This window comes from Pelodiscus sinensis, chromosome 10 (assembly GCF_052426305.1).
Source record: "Pelodiscus sinensis isolate ZL-2025 chromosome 10, ASM5242630v1, whole genome shotgun sequence".
In the NCBI taxonomy this organism is placed as follows: Eukaryota; Metazoa; Chordata; order Testudines; family Trionychidae; genus Pelodiscus; species Pelodiscus sinensis.
In genome coordinates this window covers 53,261,329-53,279,910 of record NC_143061.1, presented here as the reverse complement: position 1 = coordinate 53,279,910, position 18,582 = coordinate 53,261,329, and the positions used below count along the sequence as shown (strand labels likewise).

General features: G+C 58.2%; 1 protein-coding gene across 3 annotated transcripts in view; it reads left to right on the top strand.

Annotated features, from left to right (window-relative positions):
• Window positions 1-18,582, top strand: part of DGKG (diacylglycerol kinase gamma) — a 139,337-nt gene that overhangs the window by 27,901 nt on the left and 92,854 nt on the right. Inside the window, exon 1 of one of the 3 annotated variants that reach the window (XM_089780901.1) lies at window positions 4,023-5,063. The exons of 1 other annotated variant lie outside the window; for it this stretch is intronic. The gene's annotated coding sequence lies outside the window, so the exon portion shown is untranslated. Of the gene's footprint in view, window positions 1-4,022; window positions 5,064-18,582 lie in introns of those variants that run through there. One more of the 3 variants, XM_089780900.1, reaches the window with a different exon arrangement.

The window sequence follows — 18,582 nt, the reverse complement described above, 5'->3', positions numbered from 1 at the left end:
TCTGAGCGGCAAACAGACCTTCTGCGGCCTCCCCCGCTTCCCCGAAATCACGGCTCTCCCCAGACAAAAGGGGAGGGAGGGCAGAGTGGCAGCCCGGCTGGGGGGGACGCCTTTGCCTTCAGCGGGGGGGGGGCCGCTGAGCGAAAGGGCGGGGGTGGGACTGGCTGTTGGAGACTCTGTTCTCGTTCGGCATGTTAGCCGCCCAGCTGTTCACCTGCCGGCGCCGTGGGAGTAGCTGCAGCCATTACCCCTGCATGGCTTCCCTGCTCAGACAATGACGCCGGGAGCAGTAGCGGTGGGAGCTCGTTACCAATCTTCCTGAAAATGAGAGAGAAAAAGACGTGCCCCCCCCTCCCCACACCCCCACGCATCACCCGCCCAGGCTGGCAGCGAGTATCTGTCCCCAGACAAATTGGATTCTTTCCTGGACAGGCTCGGGGCAGGATGCACTAGATTTTACGACCTAATTAATTAAGTTAGGACCCACATTGAGTCTGAGAGGGAGGGTTCAGGAGACGCAGGTTCCAAGCGGCTGGGCGGGGAGCCGTGTCTTGTGCAGGGGCGGGCAATAGTTTTTCATGGGTTGGGTGGGGGGGGGCTACTCCAAGAATTTGGAATGTGGTGGAGGGGCGCACTCGTCCCTGACTTTCCTGGAGGAGGTGCGGGGTGTGGGACGGAGGCGGGGTGCAGAAGGGAGTGTGGGGTAGGGAGGTGGGATGCAGGAGGGGGCACAGGAGGGAGTTTGGGCAAGGGAGGGGCTTGTGACCTGGGGGCAGGAGGGGAAGCAGAGGGGTGGGGTGAGGGAGGGGTGGGGGTGCCACAGGCAGGCTCTGGCTGGGAGGCGCTTACCTAATCAGCTCCCGACCAGCAGTCCAGCAGGACCCTCGGGCAGCCCCCCCTCCTGCCATTACGTGCCACCCATGCACAGGGCTCTGGGGGCCCAGTGGGGGGATGCAGGTACCTGCGACGGGCAGGAGGGCGGATGGGGAGCAGAATGGGGAGGCGGGGCCTGCGGGTGGAAGACGGGCAGAGCAGGGTTGGCCAGGGCCCGGACAGTGGGCCCACAAACGATTATTTGGCATTTCCGCTTTTCCGTTCTATGATTTCATCACTTTAGCCAGTGCCCGGACACGCCCCGAAGGGCAGAGCCACGTGGGTGGCGAATGAGTCTCTCGGGGACACGGCAGCTCCCTCCCGTGTCTTGTTCCAATATTTAGCGCTGTTCTGGACTCGGGCGTGCAGGCATGTGTGCGCAGGTGTGTTTGTGCACAGTGCTGAGGGTGTGAATGGGACTCGGAGCATGCAGTCATGTGTGCGCAGGTGTGTTTGTGCACAATGCCGGGGGTGTGAATGGGACTCGGAGCGTGCAGTCATGTGTGCGCAGGTGTGTTTGTGCACAGTGCTGAGGGTGTGAATGGGACTCGGAGCGTGCAGGTGTGTTTGTGCACAGTGCTGTGGGTGTGAATGGGACTCGCAGCGTGCAGGCATGTGTGCGCAGGTGTGTTTGTGCACAATGCCGGGGGTGTGAATGTGACTCGGAGCGTGCAGGCATGTGTGCGCAGGTATGTTTGTGCACAGTGCTGAGGGTGTGAATGGGACTCGGAGCGTGCAGGTGTGTTTGTGCACAGTGCTGCGGGTGTGAATGGGACTCGCAGCGTGCAGGCATGTGTGCGCAGGTGTGTTTGTGCACAATGCCGGGGGTGTGAATGTGACTCGGAGCGTGCAGGCATGTGTGCGCAGGTATGTTTGTGCACAGTGCTGAGGGTGTGAATGGGACTCGCAGCGTGCAGGTGTGTTTGTGCACAGTGCTGCGGGTGTGAATGGGACTCGCAGCGTGCAGGCATGTGTGCGCAGGTGTGTTTGTGCACAATGCCGGGGGTGTGAATGTGACTCGGAGCGTGCAGGCATGTGTGCGCAGGTGTGTTTGTGCACAATGCCGGGGGTGTGAATGGGACTCGGGGTGTGCAGGCGCGTGTGCGCAGGTGTGTTTGTGCACAATGCCGGGGGTGTGAATGGGACTCGGGGCGTGCAGGCATGTGTGCGCAGGTGTGTTTGTGCACAGTGCTGAGGGTGTGAATGGAAATCGGGGTGTGCAGGCGCGTGTGCGCAGATGTGTTTGTGCACAGTGCCAGGGGTGTGAATGGGACTCGGGGTGTGCAGGCGCGTGTGCGCAGGTATGTTTGTGCACAGTGCTGAGGGTGTGAATGGGACTCGGGGCGTGCAGGCATGTGTACGCAGGTGTGTTTGTGCACAATGCCGGGGGTGTGAATGGGACTCGGGGCGTGCAGGCATGTGTGCGCAGGTGTGTTTGTGCACAATGCCGGGGGTGTGAATGGGACTTGGGGCGTGCAGGCGCGTGTGCGCAGGTGTATTTGTGCACAGTGCCAGGGGTGTGAATGGGACTCCTGGGGCGTACAGGGGTGTGTGCGCAGGTGTATTTGTGCACAGTGCTGAGGGTGTGAATGGGACTCGGGGCGTGCAGGCGCGTGTGCGCAGGTGTGTTTGTGCCCAGTGCCGGGGGTGTGAATGGGACTCCTGGGGTGTGCAGGCGCGTGTGTTCAGGTGTGTTTGTGCCCAGCGCCGGGGGTGTGAATGGGACTCCTGGGGTGTGCAGGCGCGTGTGCGCAGGTGTGTTTGTGCACAGTGCCAGGGGTGTGAATGGGACTCCTGGGATGTGCAGGCGCGTGTGCACAGGTGTGTTTGTGCCCAGCACCGGGGGTGTGAATGGGACACCTGGGATGGGCAGGCATGTGTGCGCAGGTGTGTTTGTGCACAGCGCCGGGGGGGTGAATGGGACTCCTGGGGCGTGCGGGCGTGTGTGCACAGGTGTGTTTGTGCACAGTGCCGGGGGTGTGAATGCTCAGGCCCCGGCAGAACAGTGCCAGGAGTGAGCAGAGGCATCTGGAGAGCTGTGTGCTTCTGCACGGTGTGGCCCCGTGGATCCGGGGGAGCACACAAGGAAGAACGAATCCTCGGCGCAGGAGCTGCAGTAAACAGCTGAGTTGCTCTTGCTGCCCTGGCTGACATGGGCCCGTCGTGGCACCGAGGTGCTGAACTGACTCAGACAGTCACAAAGGGTTTCAACATGGTCTTAGTGGTTTTTCCCCGTCCGTGTGCATTCGGCCAGAGCGAACCCTTCCGGGTGTTGGCAGAGGAGCAGCGGGAAAAGGAGACAGGCCTCCATGTTTCTGCCCTTCTGAGCGCGAGCGGCAGCCCTGGAGATGGGCGCTCTGGAGAGAGACGCTCCTGACCCTGAAGACACGGTGCTGCTGGCACCTTGGTGTAAAATCCGGGCTGGCCAGTGGCGTTCCAGGTCTCCTGGAGAACATGAGTGTAGTACCTGGGCAGACTCCATATGGGGGACAGAACTTGTCAAGTGCAGCACCCGATGCTTCCTGCCTGTCCTCTCTGGACTACGGACGCGCTAACCCGGGAACCTCGCCGAAGGGTTTGGGAAACCGGGGCTTGAGGACTCCTCGGGGATCTCGGCATCCCCTCTGGAGTGTATGGGGAGAGTCCCTCAAGCCAAATCCACCGGCTTCCATTGCTGCCCAGCGCTGCAAGGCCTACCTCTGTCAGGTGTGCTCAGCTAGCCGGAAAGGTGGGGCGGAGGTGCCCATTCCTTCTCCCAGGTAACATTCCTGATTTAGCCACCCGGGCACATGGTGCGCATTCCCGTGTGACCCTCTGGGCAGTCACAGCTTTACCACTGGGATCCTCTGCCTCCGAGCTGGCCTCTTGGGTAGGATGGGGCTGGGCGGAGGGGCCAGGCGCTTGGGATGGGAATGGTATAAGGAAGCTGGCATGCTGTCCTCTACACTATATAGGTCGCTCCTTCTTCCCAGGCTATTTCTCTCCGTGGCAGCGGTCACGGCTCCTTTCCTGCCTTTTGAAGTCGGAGAGCTCTGTGTAGGCAGGACTTCTTTAATAGATATAAATATAGTGAAACATAAATAATACGATGCCTGAAATAGCCTCGCCCCGGAGCATTCCAGCTCGGACGTCATGGAAAGTGGGGAGAAAAGGGCTTTTCTCTCTCTTGGCCGTTTGGGAGATTTGCTCCGGTCCGGAGGAAAGGGCGACCTTTGCTGGGGATGGCAGTGTGCTGATACTGGCCAAAAAAAAGGACACTGACCAATGGACTGAAACAGAGCGGGGAGTTTGCCGTCAGAGCAGTATGGGAGAGAGCCCATCCCGGCGCGGGGAGACGCGCTTTTTATAATGCCTCTCCGCGGAGATCGGGGGGGAGGGCGTCTTTCCCCAGCTGGGCCAGAAATCCAAACAAAGAGGGAAACAAAGGGCAGGCCACAATAACCCCTCCCCAGCCAGCGTGGATGAGAAGTGCATGTGCGTCCGAGCCCTGCATTCCCAGGACGGATGGCCTGTAGATTCATGCGAAGCGCGTGGAGGATTGGGAAAATCAAACCCAAACGATGAAAGCAAATGAACCGGGAAGGGGGAGGAGGGTGTGTTGGGTTTTAATCGTGACCTGTCAATTTAAGGGAGCACCAGAGATTTGGGCAGAACAAAACCCGCAAGGGCATTGCGAGGCGACCTCGGCGCGCTGCCTGGCGACGATTCTTGCTTGGGCTGAGGAACCCCAGTGGCAGGACAGAGTTAAACAGATGCATGGCTGCTCTCCCCAGCTCCTCCTCTTTCTCCTGGAGTCTCTGCTCCATTCACAGGGAGCAGGCGGAACAAGTGTGTTGTGCGGGGCAGGGGAGCCCAGCCGGACCGACATCGCTCTGGGCAGGAGAGCAGCCCTGCAGCCGCGGATGGAGGGAGAGCCACCTTAACGGGGGTAGCCGGAGCTGTCAGGCGGAGCGGGAAAGCATTCAGAACAGCCGAGACAGCGGCTGCACTGGAGCCAAGCTCCATCCCAGTGCAACATCGGGAGGAGAAAACAGACGCCGCCCCCCAATCTCCTGCCCCCAGCCGCCAGCCGCGGCTAACCCTTCTGGATACCCAGGGCCGAGCGCGCAGGGAGCAGGACGGTTTGCTTTTCGGGACTCCCAGCCCAGGGGACACACTAGCAGAAGGAGGAGCCGGGGTGATGCGGAGAGGTAAGGCCGACCCTGGGGATGACAGTGCCCCGGCCTTTCCGGCTGGCCTGGGTCCCGGGCTGCTGCCTGCTTTTATTTCATGCTCGTGTGGGAGAGGGGCGCAGCAGAACTGGAGGCGAAATCAAATCCTGGGGCCCCATCGGTTGCATTTGAACGGTGTCTGTCTCCGGGTGCCCTGCCTGGGAAGCTCCCCTGGGAAGAAGGGGGATCCTGGGGGCCAGCCTGAGCATGGGCCGTGGTGTGGGGCAGTGAGGGGGAAGGAGGAACCGCTCCCCCCACGGAGTCCTGCATCTCCCCCCGGAATGGACCTCTTTACGGGAGGCTTTTCCGTGGAAGGGGGAGGTGCTCTGGGTCCTCTTGACACCAGGACTGTGCAAACGTCGAGCAGCTTGTTCCACCAAAGCAGCCTCCCTCCTAAGGGTGGTCGTGGCCATTGCTCACGTTAGGGAGGGAAGTTTTCCATCCCCTGCGCTCCAGTTGGTGCCGGGAGAGCTGAGCCTTGCAGTCCGTCCTGGGTACCAGCCCCGGTCTGTCCCGCCGACTGCAGGCAACGGGGCGAGGAGCTGTCACCGGCACCCACATCTGGAGACGGGTGGGGGGTGACTCAGGGATCCCTGCGGGCCCAGTGTCGCGGGCAGACCCTTTCCTCCTGGCCGTGCTTTGCAAGGTGCAAAAAGACCAGCTTGACTCCCAGCCCTGGGCTGAAGGCGCGGAGCTCGCAGGCAGAAGGAGCCTATCTTGCTTTGTGAGATGTGCCCACCTGAAGGGGAGCAAGAGGCAAACGTGCCATAAATGGGGGTGCAAACTCCAGGCCTTTGCCATATGTCCTCCTCCCAAGCTGTGCTTGCAATTACGCGCTTTGGGAGCAAACTAAGGAAGTTCTGGGGTTTGTTGGTTAGCGCCAAGCCGTGGGGACTCAGAGGGAATGGGACTGAGGCCTTGTTTTCACCAGGGGATGGGGAACAGCGTTCCCTCTAATGTTTTCCATCCATGTGCAGAATCATTTTTTTCTGTGCACCGACGCATTTGTTTGTGCACCACCAGGAGAAACCCAAACCTAGCTGGGAGTGCTCTGCTAATCAGCTGGGCGGCATTTGACTCTCTCCTGGGCAGCCGCACAAGCACTAGGGATGTAAAAGAGTAGTCGAATAGTCTACTACTCGCATTTCCCCTCCCCACCCCCGCTTGCTGCCTCTATATCAGAGGCAGCAAGGGGAGGGGAGCAGGAGATGGTACGGGGGGAAGCCAGCTAAAAAGCGTGCACCCTTTTTTCCCTAGTGAAGGCACAGCCACCAGCTGTTCTGTGATTTCAGGTAATCTCTCTGGTTTCCTTCCACTCGAGTGAAAAATATTGGGGAGGTTCACATTACAGGAGAAGCAGGAGATGGGACATGACACTATTTAAAATAATGAATGAGTTTGGAGGAGGCTGAGTAGGAATGTATCGTCATCTGGTCCCATTAAGAAATGGAAAGGTAGTGAACTCCAAAGGAATAAAAAGGAACAGCAAGTTGCACAAGGCACAGTTACCCTGTGGAACTCATTGCCACAGGATAATACGGAGACCAAGAGTGTATCAGGATTTAAAAAAGGATCAGCCGTGTGCTATGGATGACACTGGAAGTTCGCGTTACCATGTAGGGTTGGGTATTTTGAAAGCTCTGGAGGGTTGTACGCTTTTTTGATTCTGAGCCTGAGCCAACCTCAGATTAATGAGGATTTAGGAGAACTTCCCTGGGGCTATCCCTTAACTGACTGCAGCAGGGTCCTGAGAAGCACCCAGAGCCAGAGAGTGGAGACTGGTCTACAGGACACCTGGTGTCGTCCAGCCTGTTCCTGTGTCCGCCTGCCAAAACTGCTCTGTGCCAGACGAAAAGCAAGATGCTCACGAAGCACGCTGGTGCAGTGTGTGCGCTGTGATTACAGCCACACCGGCCCTCCTTGGTTCCTGCTGTTGGCAGTCCCAGCCCTCGGGTTCATTAACCCCAAGCGAGTGGATATTCCTTGGGGAACCTTGGACTTCTAGTCAGAACAGAGTTGGCCGTCGCCGTGCGGCTGATGGGGTGGGGGAGGACGTACAGGTACTCGTACAGGGCAGGGCTGTGTTTGTTGTGTCTCGCTGGTATCTCGCCTGCTCTGGTCAAGTCAAAAATGCCTGTTTCTCCATCCCCAGCCCTGTGAAATCCCCCTCGGCGGATGGGTTGGTGCATGAACCAGGCTGCTAAATGCAGCCCCCACTCCGGTTCGGGTTGAGTCCTGTGTCTTGGACCTGGCTTGATTAACACAAAGATCATCGGGGAAAGGAGTGACACAGCTCAGACCCTAGAGAGCCTGCCCACCTTTCGGCGAGTCTACCTCACTTCCAGCGGCCTGGGAGAACGGAGGACAGGCATGAGAACTTAAGACCATAAACACGGCCAGACTGGCTCAGACCAAAGGCCCACCCAGCCCAGTGTCCTGTCGGCCCACAGTGGCCCATGCCAGGTGCCCCAGAGGGAGTGAACAGAACCGGGAACCATCACGCGATTCCCTCCCCCGTCACCCATTCCTGGCCTCTGACTGACAGAGGCTACAGAAACCTTCCCTGCACATCCTGGCTAATAGTCATTGATGGACCTACCCTCCTTGAATGTATCTAGTTCTTTTTTGAACCCTGGTATAGTCCTGGATTTCACAACATCCTCCAGCAAGGAGTTCCACAGGTTGGCTGTGCGCTGCGTGAAGAAAAACTTCCTTTGGTTTGTTTTAAACCTGCTCCCTGTTCATTTCATTTGGTGGCCCCTAGTTCTTGTGCCAATCCATCTAGGGAACCAGCATGGTGCCAGCTTCCCTTTGCTGTGCTAGTCCATCCCAGATCCCGTGTGACAGGCAAGGCTCTTGGGCTTTGCTTGTAACCGCTTGCACGCTGAGGCAGAAGGCACGCTGTTCCGCCTGGCCGCCCGCCCTGGGAGCAGAGAATTCCAGGTGGAACAGTGTCCATGCTAAACTGGTAAGTATTGAGGTGTGATGCATGAGCAGGCAGAACCCCCCCTAGATCTAACTGGGGACTAACTGGACTGTGCAGTGGCTCAGAGCATTGTCAGGAAACGTGGTTTGTTAGCAGCGGGGAAGGCCTAGCTGCACCATGGTGAGTACACACTTACTGGTGAGCACACACTTACTGGTGAGCACACACCTACTGGTGAGCACACACCTACTGGTTTCAGGCGGTCTTATCTTATTATGCCTTTGGAAACAGCACCATTCAGCGGCTACGCCGCACGGGTCAGTTTATTGCCGGGTGGGAGCCAGAGGAAGGGAGCCGTCTGTACATTGGCCCTTCCCAGTATCCGGCGCGGGGCTGGAGACGGGGACGCCCACTCTCGGTGTTTGTAATTGGAGGGTGGAGCCTACCCGGCATGTCAGGCTGCCCCAGGGCTGGGTACTCGTGCCTCTCTGCCGCCGTGGGTCACACTGAGGTACCGACCGAGGGTCGCATGTTCTTCAGAAACACCGTCCACCAGCCCCCACGGGTGTGGGGGGAGCCTTTGGTGGGTCTGGGGGGCTGCTGACCTCCAGAAAAATCAGGCGGGGGCCACACAAAAATGAGAAGCAAAAATCCCCCCAAACCCTCAAACCAACCCCCCGAGAAGCAGAGAGACCCTCCCGCATTCTCCTCACACTCCAGAGCCTAGGGGGCCCAGGCTAGTAGATTTCACATGCTCCAGCCCCACAGGGAGACGGGGGGGAGGGGCTGGAGCACCAGCGTGGTCTCCCCAGTGCTGGGGGGGAGCCCCGAGCCTCAGAGACCCAGGTGCTGCATCCGGCCCCAGGCCTTAGGTTCCCTGCCCCGGGTTTAGAACAACGGTGGCCATTTGCGGCCCAGCCAGCACCTGGCGGTGGCCCATGGGGCAGCCTGAGGGCCGTCCAGGCAGGATGCGGCCCACACGTGGCCTACAGTGGTCAGTAGGTTGAGAGGCACTCGGCTGGCGGGCCCCCCCAACTCCCAGCAGGGACCCCTTGGTCATTGGGCCCATGGACCGCAGAGCCCCGGCAGGCCTGGCCGTTGGCAGCCGGCTCCGCTGGGGAGCGCAGCCTCTCCGGGTGTCACGGCTGTGACTCACCGAGGCGCCCGTGGAGCCGGGCCTGTCTCCTCTGCGCCACGGGGCCGCTCTGCAGAGCCAGCGCCTGCCTGGCAGCGTTCCCGCGTGCTCCGGGGCGCTCCCCTCGCACAGGGGCTGGTGCCCGGACGGCTCCCCAGGGCCAGGACTCCATCACCTGTTGGCGTTACACGGGCTCGGCACGGCGCCCGCCAGGCCTCCTTGTGGCGGGACCGAGAGCCAGGCTGGGATGGGAAGGGCTCTGCCAGCCCCAGGACCCCTGCGATGCCAGGGGAGTCCCCTCTGTGCCTGAAAGGGAGCCAGGGCTAGGACGGGTGGAGAGGGGAGTGTGCATGGGTGGTGGGGATCCCAAGCCGGGGCCCGGAGCGAGCTCCGGAGCAAACGGAAAACGGGTGCACATGGGGTGTGTCACCGGGCCACGCGTAATCCCCCCAGGAGGGGAGCGCAGGAGGGCGGGCAAGGCGGGTAGTCTAGTACACTGAGATGCCTAATACTCATGGGTGGCGGGTGAAGGTAGGGCTGGGGGGAGGCAAGCTCCCAGCCCCACCCCTTCTGCTGAGGCCCCACCCCCATGGGAGCCCAGCTGCCTCCCCGGCCCCCTCCACTATGGGGAGGAAGGGTAGGCATGCGGCCCCAGTTTCCCCAGGTCAGAGCATGGGGAGGATGGGCAGCGTGCGGCACAAGAGCACGGAGCACGGGGGTGGGCAGGCGCTCAGGGACAGCAACGCTTCACCCTGGTACTCCTACAGGGGGCGGAGTGTGGGCGGAGCCAGGCTGACGGTGGGCGGAGCCAGGCTGACGGTGGGCGGAGCCAGGCAATGCCTTCTCCTGCCTCGCATACCTGCCGCCCCTGCTAGCACCCGCTGGAGCAAGGGTGCTGACTTGAGGCCTCGGCTAGCAGGCCAGCCGTTGGTAACGCTGTTTTGGGGTGAGTTTCACCACGTGCAGATCACTACGTAGGGCAGGCACTCCACCCCGGATACAAACTCTGGTTGCTCGCCCGGGCCGAATTCTGTGCCACCGCCTGTCCTCTGCTGGAGAGAGGAAAGCTAACCCAGCTCTGCCACAATCATGCCTTCATTTGCAGGGCAGATACAGCCTGAGACATGTTGACCCTATTTATCAGGCCCGCTGGCTTCTGCCCCCTCTCCAGCACCGGCCGTGTGTGGCGGCGTTTGATTGTCCTCAGGCTGGGCGGCTCCTGGGGGGTAGAGCCGCGCTTGGGATCCCCCCTCTGTTCTCTGCAGAGCTTGACAGTTTTCTCGGGGGCTGCGTGAACTCGTCGGAAAGGCAGGCAGAGGTGTGGGTAGTGAAAAGCACCAGGAATGGATCCTAAGCCACCGCGAAGGGAAAAGTGCAAAGGAAGGGCCTTTGCTCCCTCTGCTTCCTCGCTGATCCGTGGCCGGCTGGACGGGCGTCCCAATCAGCCCTCGTGTAATTGCACCGCATACTCGGAGCGTGACTTGACTGGGTTTTGCTTGTCGCCGCAAAGCGGGGAGAGCCCCAGCGAGGTTTATACTCCACCCCCTGCCCCACGGGCCTCTCCAGAGTCGTGAAAAGAGGTGGGTTGCATGAAAGGCTGGCCAGCCTGGCCGGAAACTGCTGTTCTTGAGGGGACCCAGGGTGTTTCTGCAGTGTGTTTCTGCATAGGTTGTTAGTGGTTCCCTATGGGACAAGTTACCTGCAGGCCCACAACAGGCCTGCACCAGATGTGGCAGCGGAAGCTTCCTCCTCCGTGTGTGGGGTGAAGTTTTCTGCCTTTTCCTGAGAAATGGGGCGCAAAACCCCACCGTGAGGGTTGGCAGGTGTCCAGTTTGGAACCGGACAGTCCAGTATTGGAGCTTTCTGTTCAGGAAACAAATTGAGAAACTCGAACTGTCCCATAGTTTCTAGATAAGATGTCATGTAGATGGTGATGTCCTGTCAAGTGTGTCCGGTATTTTTGTTGAAACCCTCTGGCAACCTTCCCCACGGCTAGAGGAGCGAGGTTCCCCCTGCCCGGCAGGTTCTCCGACAGAAATCCCCAGACGACAGGGCTTGGGCGTGGGCCCCAGATGCTGCCATGTTTAAAGACTTGAAAACCACTCCAAGGGTGTAGGTGCCGATTCCCCACTCTGCAGTGTAGTATTTCCACAGGGGGCTTGTAAAACCCACCAGCACAACCTAAGCGTTGCCAGCCACCCCGCCACTCCAACATTAGGAATTTAAAAAAAAATCGGAATCCACCAGTGCCACGCCCCCGAGGGTTCATTAGGCCTCGGGTGCCCGGTTCTTGCCTGCTCCTTGTAGCAGGGGAATGGCGACCGTTTTGAGAGCGAGACGAGGTGGGTGACGGGACTACGGTCCGTTGGGGAGAGAAATGCTTTCGGGCTACACAGAGCTCCGCTTCGGGTCCAGGAACTTGTGTCTGATGATGAGCTTGGTGGAGCGGTGGGGGGGTGTTTGGGGGGTGAACTACAGTTTTCTACAGGGGCAGTAAGATATTCTTCCTCTGATTGTCTATAAGTGGGTCTGGCCCACGAAAGCTCATCATCTAATAAACCATCTTGTTAGTCTTTAAAGTGCTACATTGTCCTGCATTTTGCTTCGGCTACCCCAGACTAACACGGCTACATTTCTATCACTATTAAGAATTCCTAGCGTCCTATTTGCTTCTTTGTTCCCGAGGCCCTCGCGTCGTCTGCAGGGCAGCTGCAGTGCGGCCTTCTGACCCAAGCCTGATCTAGAACTGGGGCCAGAGGTGGGGCTGGCTTCTCAAGGGATGCACGAGGGCCCCCCGTGTGCCCACGTTGCACCCCCGTGTGGCCACAGCCCAGGGGCGTGTTACCCCATGGTGCCTGGTGCAGAGCGCTGCTGCCCTGCGAGTTGGGGGGCGGGGGCGGACACAGCGTGTGCGAGGTGTTCCCAGTGGTCCGAACGGGGAGAGCGGGGGGACGGGCGCGAGCAAATTATACCAACCCCACAGATGTGTGGGTCTGGGTGACAGGGCGGGGGCAGGGTGGCCCGGCGGGGTCTGAGGAGACAGGATTACCCGCTTCCTTTCCTTCCCCTGTCCCCACCGCGGCCGGGGCCGGGCCCCCTGGTTTGGGCGTGTGGTGGGAAACGCAAGGGCGGGCTGAGGGGCTCTGGATGGGCACGGCCAATGTCAGACCTAGTCCAGTTGGCACAGCGAGTCCCGTCCAGGGACTGACCTCTCCCCCAGCCCGCGCCCCACCGCCCCGGTCCCTCAGCCAGCGTTTTGTTGCCTGACGGTCGCCTGCTGCCGCCTGAGAGAGACCCAGGCCCATGGAGCTGGGGGGGGGGGGAGTGCCCAAATCTGCTCTCTATGCCCAGAGCGGTTCTGGGGACCAGAGGATTGTCCCCCCCCCCCCCCTCCCAGCTAGAGCAATCAGATGTTATTTGTACCGCTGGCCGGGGAGCTATTTTTAGGCCTCCACGAGTGATTTAATAGGCCGTAATTTGCTGCTGCTGACGTCCACGATGCCAGATGAGCGGCAGCTGGGTTTCCTCCCCCGCTGAACATCGAACTCGACCCCGCAGGAAACGGCCTGGCTGCTTCCAAAAATTGCTGTGGGGAGCCCCCTGGGATGTCCCCATTTGCATTTTCCCTGCCGCTTCCCAGCACCCCAGAGCCTTCCCCCTCTCAGCCTGTCAGCGCTAAAAGGCAGTGAGTGATTTCGCTCTCCCCCTCGCCGAGGGAGCCCACTCCACATTAGCGAGCAGGCTGCTCCAGGCAGCCAAAGCAGCGGGAAGGCGAGTACAAAGCTGGGAGTGGGGGCCGGAGACAAAGGGAGTGGGGGGGAGGGGATATTTAACGCGCCTCGGAGCTCTCGGTGCAGCCCCCACGTTACCACAGGGCTAATGCAGTGGTTAGGGCAGTAGAGACGAACAATAGGCATCATGCATTGCTGCGTGTCATATGCCCCGCACGGATGCGACGCCGTCGATGAGTCTAACGGGGGTGCCAAGCACACATGGTTGCTGTGTATCCCCTTCAGCAGCTATTTTCCTCGAGAGGGCTGGATACTAACTCGGGGGGGGGGGAGGAATTAACAGACATTTTCCAAACACTTCAGCCTCAGAAACTGGAGTTCAGATGTGTGTGTGAGTGGGGGGGGTCCACTTGCACTCGAAAACTGAGCAAAATACGTGGAGCAAGGCTTTTTCGGGAGGGGAAATCCCAGGTTCGGGCTGCCTGAAACATGATGCAAAGTCACGGCCGAGTCACCGCGTCCCTTGACAGGAGAGACAAGAGCAGAACAAACATGAAGCATTTCGATGTTTGGATTCAAAAGGACTTTTCTTTTGAACAGTAACAGGGACCCGCTACGACCCCCGCCCATCCCAGCAGAAATGAGCCAGGAGCGACGGAGGCTTTGATCTCTGTGCCCCGCTCCGGCCGAAGCACAGAGCGAGCGCACGTGATCGGGCTGCGGCCGTGGCTTCTACCACTGAGGCTGCCGCTCTGTGTGTGGTGACGCTGGTGACGTCTCCCGAAAGGTCAGGCCCTGCCAAGGAGAACGCCATCCCAGCAAACGTGGTGCGGGGGGGCCCGTCATAGACTATCCAGCGGGGCCCCACGTTCTTTTTCCTGGATGTGTGTATGAAGGAAGACCCAGGGGAAAAGACGTGGACATAAAACGGGCCCAGGGATTTCTGAGACGCTGTAGCAGTTCCTCAGTCACCCAGAATAAACGTGCGCGGGAGAGGCAGGCCGGCGCGGGAGAGCAAATTAGGAGTTTTATTTTAAGCCCATCGCCTTAAATGGGATGAAATTGCGCAAGTACCTGGGGCTGAGTGCTGATGCCGGGTGAATGATCTGTGAAGAAATCATCCAATTAACGTTCGCATGTCTTGGCAATTGGCAGGCAATTTTCCACCTTCCTTTGGCTAGTTCTAGCTGCAGCCGCCTCGGTCAGTCAAAATGGGCGGCAGTCAAAGGGTATGTCTAGACTACATGCCTCTGTAGGCATGTAGATGAGGCTACCTGGCATAGGGAAATGAAGCTGCGATTTAAATAATTGCAGCTTCATTTAAATTTAAATGGCTGCTGCACTCTGCCAACCAGCTGTTGATCAGCTGTTTGTCGGCAGATCGGGGCAGTCTAGACGCGCCGCGGTCGACAAGGAAGCCTTTGTCGACCGGCACAGGTAAATCTGTTTCACGAGGCCTAAAGGATCCGTCGGCAGCCCCAGCCGACAGATCCGCGTCTAGACTGCCGCGCTGTGCAGGATCAGCTGATCATCGGCACAGCACGGAGGCCATGTTTATTTTAATGAAGCAGGGATTATTTAAATCCCCGCTTCATTGACTATGCCGGGTAAACTAGTTTACATGGCTCCTTCAATGGAGCCATGTAGTCTAGACATACCCTAAGAGTAGCAAGCAGATGGGATCCGGCTCAGAGAAAGCTAGAAAGTCATTTCCCACTCTGAAGTCTTTAGTTGTTTGGCTGTTGAAAAAAAAGCAGGTTGGTCTAATAAGGATATTGGCTCCTGTGATCTTTAGTGTCAGAGCCAAGGTCAGGATGTTTCTATGTCTCTGCTTGGACACGTAAGGCCATATTTTTCCCAAGAAAGCAATTTCCACCGCACCACACCCATTAGGCCCGAAGTACCCATCCCATATTGTGCATCCAATGTTCTGATGGCTTTTTGAAAATCTGATTCTCAATCTATCACCGGTTGCAGGCAGAAGGAGTTGATTTAATCCAATTTCTGTTTCACGTCATGTACTGTCGGCCAGGCCAAAGCTCTAGACCTGTCAGTTTCACCATCAGCAACTGGTAGCACGAAGCTGTGACATTTGGCTGCTCAATACTCCCCTGAACGTTCGCCTTTTCCTGCTGTCAGTTTCTGTGTGCCTGACGTTTTTTAGGAGCGTGTCCTTTCCAAAATGGAAGTGTAAGAACGCAATGGGGCTACTCATTGTGGAAATACTTGCAGAATCAAGGCCTCCATTTGGTATGGCAGTGTGCCTACCAGAGTCATGAGAAATAACTAACATGACTAGACCCAGAAGAGATTCATTAGCTGTTGTTCATTTTGTCTGATTAACCTGACTATCTCAAGTGCTATGAAATGTGCAGTTTCTCCTGTGTAGTCGATTGTTTTACCCCCTTTAAGTTATGAAGGTTTTCTCCCTTTTTGTAGCAAGGGAGGTTTAGGTTGGACTTTAGGAAACACTTCCTACCGGTCAGGGGGGGTTAAACACTGGAATAAATTGCCTAGGGGGGGTTGTGGAACCTCCATCACTGGAGATATGTAAGAGCAGGTTGGACAGACACCTGTCAGGGATGATCTAGACGGTGCTTGGTCCTGCCGCGAGGGCAGGGGACGGGACTTGATGACCTCTCAAGGTCCCTTCCACTTCTAGTGTTCTGTGCTTCTCTGAAAAAAGGGAACAGGGAAAATGCAACAAAACCCAGGACAGTCAGACTGCATGTCCCCCAAAATCAGAGGACATAGAAGCCACAGTACTCTCTGATCCTGGTGATCACTCCCAAAGCTGTGAGGAGTAGAGAAGACGGGAGCCCTTCTACTTTGGTTTTAAAAGCTGAGTTTGTGCGCTGAGGGGTGGAGAGGGAGCACTGCACGAACTGACGAATACGGCCAAGCAATCCCTTCCTACCAGCCTTGACAGGCAATGCAGCCTGTCAGCCTTGCAGACGCTGGTTGTGTTTTGGGCCTGGCCTATTTATGCAGCATGTGGAGACACCGGTACCTTGGTGCGTGACAGAGGAATTCAGCGGTAGGTGTACCGATGGCGTGGGGAAGAACAGGCGGAGTGACTTTCTCTTCCAAAGTGTCTTTGGGTGCCCAACCGACGCCTCAAGGGTCTGATTTGCAACGTGCACAGAACGCTCTGCAGATTGGGCCCCTTTGAGGTCTCTCAAGTGGGGTATCCAAAACCACCCGTTGCGTTGGGTTATTTTGGCCCTAGAAGCAGAGGCCCCTTTCTGCCCCCAATTGCGCCCCTGCGCCACAGAGCCAGCAGGCTGGAGAGATGGGCCAGAGAACCCAGGAACTTGGGCTGCTACGTTGACACGGGCCCTGACCACTTTGGACAGCATTGACCCACGTCCCAAAGCCAGCGGAAGAAGAGCGGGGCTCAGGTCATGCAGGGCGGGCTCCGGCCTTGCCCGGTGGCTGTAGGGCAGAGTGTGGCAAGCATGCTTGGTGAGTGTGTGGTAGATATGGGGGGCTGTCCCCATGGAGGTGGGGGTCAGGGCAGCCCCCTCACCGCAGGCCCCACCCCCACCCCTTCCCTAAGCCCCTCCTCTGCTCTAACCCCGCTCTGCCCTCTTGCCCCCTAACCCAAGCAACCCAGCCCGGGGGATTTCTGGGGCCTGGCGTGGAGCGGCAGGAGGGGTCGCCCCTCCCACTCACCACATGGGCGTTGGGAGCCAGAGCAGCCCAGCAGCCAGCTCTGCCCCGCCGTGCTGCCCTCTCCCGGCCCGCTGCGCCCGCTTCTCCGTGACGCCGGGAAGTGGTGCGCCCTAGGGCCGGGCTCCCAGCTTCCCGCCGCCATGGAGAAGCCGAGCGCAGCGGGCCGGGGGGGCGCCCCCACGAGGCAGAGCAGGCTGCTGGGATGTTCCGGTTCCTGCCACCCGCGTGGGAGGAGGAGGCTCCCACGATCTCCTCAGTCCCTCCCATCCATAGGACAGGTGGGGCGGCCGCCACAGGGCCCCCAAAAGTGCAGGACCTGGGGCAGCCGCCTTGATTCGCCCTACAGATGGGACGGCTCTGGGTATATCGCACGCACTGTGGAAGTGACCGTCTGGCCTCCGCCCTCCCCCCCCCCAGCACGCCTCGACACGTGCTGGATAGGTTTGGAGGCAGTGCGGCCTAGGGGAAAGGGCACAGGGACTGAATCTAAGTCTCCTGGCTCTGCTGCGGGGTGACCTGTGACCTCACTTCCGCCTTAGTGAGGTCGGCGCTGTGCTCCTCATCTCCTTGATAAAGCTATGGAGGAAAAGAGAGAGGTTTTGTGAATACCTGTATGCTCAATGTGGCAGGCACCGGCTGCTCCAGCACAGACAGAGGAATTAACAGCCTGGCATTTGCCGTCAGACATTCCTTGTGCTCATTCTAAAGAAATACGCTCATTCTCCTCAATGAAATGCCTTTCTCATCTATCGCAAGAGCGACTGTTGGGCGGCGGGACCTGATGGATGAGGGCTCTTGTCTGGTGTTGCTGAAGCTGGCTGGCTTTTCCCGAGCCCCGCCGGGTCGCTCGGTAGAACATCTAGTAGAATAAGAGTCAGATTAAAATCGAGAATCAGCATTCAGCGGGCAGAGGCCAAGCAAGACGGCTCTCATCTGTCCTTTAGCGCCGCGATGTTCTGCATGGAATTCCCAGAAAAGCCGCCCTTTCCAAATGTCACCGCAAGCAGCTCGCTCCGGAGAGGAACACACAGATTCATAAGGGCTGCAGATGGATTGTGGGGAGCTGTCCTCTCCCGCAAGCGCTCTGACATTTCCTCAATGGCTGAGATGTGGGGGGAGCCACAGGTAGGACTTAGTCCTTTGTGATCCCTCCGAGCCGGCTGGTAATGTAAACCAGTTTTTCTGTTAAAAGCATTTGCGGAAAAGAGCATCTAGATTGGCACGGATGCTTTTCCGTAAAAGCACTTTTTGTGGAAAAGCGTCCGTGCCAATCTAGACGCGGTTTTGCGCAAGAAAGCCCCGATCGCCATTTTCGCCAGCGGGGCTTTTTTGCGCAAAACAATATCGCGTTGTCTACACTGGCCCTCTTGCGCAAAAGCATTTGTGCAAGAGGGCTTTTGTCCGAACGGGAGCAGCATAGCATTTCCGCAAGAACACTGACAATCTTACATGAGATCGTCAGTGTTCTTGTGGAAATTCAAGCGGCCAGTGTAGACCGCGGGCAAGCAGCTGCTTTTGCGGAAAAACTTGTCAGTCTAGACACAGCCGTGGTGTTCTGCCTTTCTCCATTTGTGAGCCCCTAAAAAAAGTCACATGGCGGTGCGGAGTTCTTTGGAAATCTTAGACACAGACCACCGATCACGGACCGCAGGGTGAAAACCAGAGTGATAGGTGTTGTTTGAATCTGAATTGCAGAGGGTTAGGAGCAATTCTGATAGATGAAGGACTGATGTGAGAGTTTCCACTTGTTTAAATCTTCCAGCTTTCCGGCCTCCTATCTTCTCCTGTCGCTAATGAATAGTGCTGTTCTTTCTGCTCCTATCAAATTGAATTTTCTCTGGGAAACATAAGCAGTAAATACACCAAGTGAGAGGTTACAGATACGACTGGTATTTCCTATTTCTGTAGCTAACGGGAATCCCTCAGGCAGGGAGAATTTCTGCAAGGGGAAGAATTTTTAGGGCAGTCACTGTGTATGGCTGAGATCTTGAAGGATTCAGCACAAGAGCCTGATGTTAACTCAGCTGTCGT